This window comes from Myotis daubentonii, chromosome 1, assembly GCF_963259705.1.
Source record: "Myotis daubentonii chromosome 1, mMyoDau2.1, whole genome shotgun sequence".
In the NCBI taxonomy this organism is placed as follows: Eukaryota; Metazoa; Chordata; class Mammalia; order Chiroptera; family Vespertilionidae; genus Myotis; species Myotis daubentonii.
The window spans coordinates 77,014,979-77,017,928 of NC_081840.1; the positions used below are offsets into that span (position 1 = coordinate 77,014,979).

General features: G+C 43.4%; 1 pseudogene; it reads left to right on the plus strand.

Moving 5' to 3' along the window:
• Positions 1-410: 410 nt before the first annotated feature.
• LOC132224443 (small nuclear ribonucleoprotein-associated protein N-like) lies at positions 411-1,113 on the plus strand (annotated as a pseudogene).
• The last annotated feature ends 1,837 nt before the right edge of the window (positions 1,114-2,950 follow it).

The window sequence follows — 2,950 nt, forward strand, 5'->3', positions numbered from 1 at the left end:
CTTTTATTATATAGGATTTGTGTAAATCCACAGAAGGTACAACACAAAGAGTAAAACCCATGATGGTACACTATGAACTTTGGTGATCATAATGCGTCAATGTAGACTTATCAATTGTTAGAAATATACCACTCTTGTGGGGAAGTCCATAATGGGGGATGCTATATGTATGTGGGGGGAGGAGGTACATTGGAAAAATCTGTACCTTTTTCTTAATTTTTCTCTGACCCTAATGACTGGGGGAAGAAAAAAGTCTCCACCCACTGTTGGAAGCTTCTGCCCCAGCTTGCAGTGCCTATAGCAGAACCTGCGTCATACCTTTCTCTGTGGCCTTCCCTGAGGTCGTAAGGATCCCGACACTTTACTGTGGACACCGGACTTGGTGGAACCGCAATCATGATGGTGGGAAGAGCAGCAAGATGCTGTAGCACTTCGACTACCGCATGCACTGCAACCTGCAGGACGGACGCATCTTCATCAGCACCTTTAAGGCCTTTGACAAGCACATGAACTTGATCCTCTGTGACTGTGACGAGTTCAGGAAGATCCAGCCAAAGCATGCGAAGCAGCGAGAGAGAGAAGAGAAGCGGGTTTTGGGTCTGGTGTTGCTGCGCGGGAGAACCTGATGTCCATGACTGTGGAGGAACCTGCCCCCAAAGATACTGGGATCACTCGTGTACCCCTTGCAGGAGCTTCAGCAGGCCCTGGGGTTGGCAGGGGGGCTGGCAGAGGAGTACCAGGTGGTGTTCCTATTCCGCAGGCTCCTGCGGGATTAGCAGGCCCTGTCCGAGGGGTTGGGGGAACCTCCCACAGGTAAGGACTCCACAGGGACGAAGCCCTGTTGCAGCTGCCGCTGTAGCAGCCACTGTCAGCATTGCTGGAGCCCCAACTCAGTAGCACCAGGTTGGGCATCTCCCTCCTGCAGGCATTATGACTCCTCCACCTGGTATGAGACCACCCATGGGCCCACCAATTGGGCTTCTCCCAACTCAAGGGACACCGATAGGCATGCCTCCTCCATGAATGAGGCCCCCTCCTCTCCTTCCCCTCTTTGCCTCCTCCCCCCGCATCAGAGGCCCATCTCCCCCAGGAATGCATCCACCAAGACCCTAGGATACTGTTGTCCTTAGCCTCTCTTTTCCTGCAATGCATCTCCTGAAACTGTGTGGAGTGTTTGTGAGCTTCTGTCCTCTCTTCGCTGCATTAATATTCGCTAATAAATGCATAGAGCAACAACAACAACAAACACCCCAAAACACATTAAACTCATACTTACATGAAACTGATTTGCATGAAGAGTTAAAGCATTTCAGAAAACTGGATCCACTAAAAACATTACCTAATGGCACCTTTTTCATTCTTTATTTTACTTTTAATTGAATTTATTGGGGTTACATTGGTCAATAAAAGTATACAGGTTTCAAGTGTACAATTCTACAATGCATCATCTGCACATTGCATTATGACTCACCATCCAAAGCCTAGTCTCCTTCCATCACCGTTCATCTCCTCACTTACCATATTCCACCTGCTCCCGACCCTCATCCCTCTGGTAATTACTGTACTGTTGTCTGAGTCCCTGAGATTTTTTTTTCTTAATCCTTTCACCTGTTTCATCCAGTCCCCCTCCCCTCTGATAGCTGTCTGTCTGTTTTCTGTATCTATGAGTCTGCTTCTATTTTGTTTGTTTATTTTGTTCACTAGATTCCACATATAAGTGAAATCATATGGTATTTGTCTTTCTTTGACTATCTTATTTCACTTAGCATAATACTCTCTAGGTCCATCTATACTGTTGCAAAGGTAAGATTTCCTTCTTTATGACTGAGTAATATTCCATTATATATACATATGTACCACAGCTTTTGTATCCACTCATTTACTGATGGGCACTTAGGCTACTTCCAAATACTAGCTATTGTAAATAGCACTGTAATGAACATAGGGTGCCTATATTCTTTCAAGTCAGTGTTTTGGGTTTCTTTGGTTATATTCCAAGAAGTGGAATCACTGGGTCATAAGGTAGTCCCATTTTTAAATTTTTGAGGAAGCTCCATACTGTTTTCCAAAGTGGCTGCACCAATCTTCATTCCCAGCAACAGTGCATGATGGTTCCCTTTTCTCTACACATTGCCAACACTTGTCAGCTGTAGGTTTATTGATGATAGCCATTTTGACAGATGTGAGACCATAAAAATTCTAGAAGAAAACACAAGCAGTAAAATCACAGACATTTCTTGCAGCCATATTTTCTAACTGATAAAGTTCCTTGGGCAAGGGAAACAAAAGAAAAATAAATAAAGGAGACTACATCAAGCTAAAAAGTTTTTCCACAGCAAAGAAAACCATCAGCAAAATGAAAAGACAACACATTTAATGAGAGAACATGTTCACCATGATACATATGATAAGGCCTGGCTGGGAATTTTGAACAGACAAATTAACTTTGCAAGGAAAAATGGCAGATGGCATAATGCAATTGGGTTGTTTTAGAAAGTGTTTCTTGCTTTGCATGTTAATAAGCTCATTCTCCTCCTCTAGGTTCTCCTAGTTGTGGATGTTTAAAAAAATTTTTTTCCCTACAGGTTCTATGTGATATGTTATAGATATACACAGAAGAAGTAAGTTTCCAGAAGAACATCCTGTTTACCCCTGATTAGCCATGAAGCCACATTTATCTCACTGTGTGTGAAGATTTTTACACTTGGTGTTAAAGTCCCATCTTACTATGGACATCTAGATCCATCACTGATCTTATAGGAGAAATGAAAACACAAATAGAAACTTACCCTGAGGATCTTGTCTGTCACTGAACAGGCACCAGGGTTGGTTAGGGGAAACCTCAGACCCACTAGGTTACATGTGAATGTGAAAATCGTCTTAGGGTTCCATGATGCAGTACAATTTCTCAACACTCACACACCCTCTGCATTACACGCAACCAGTCTTC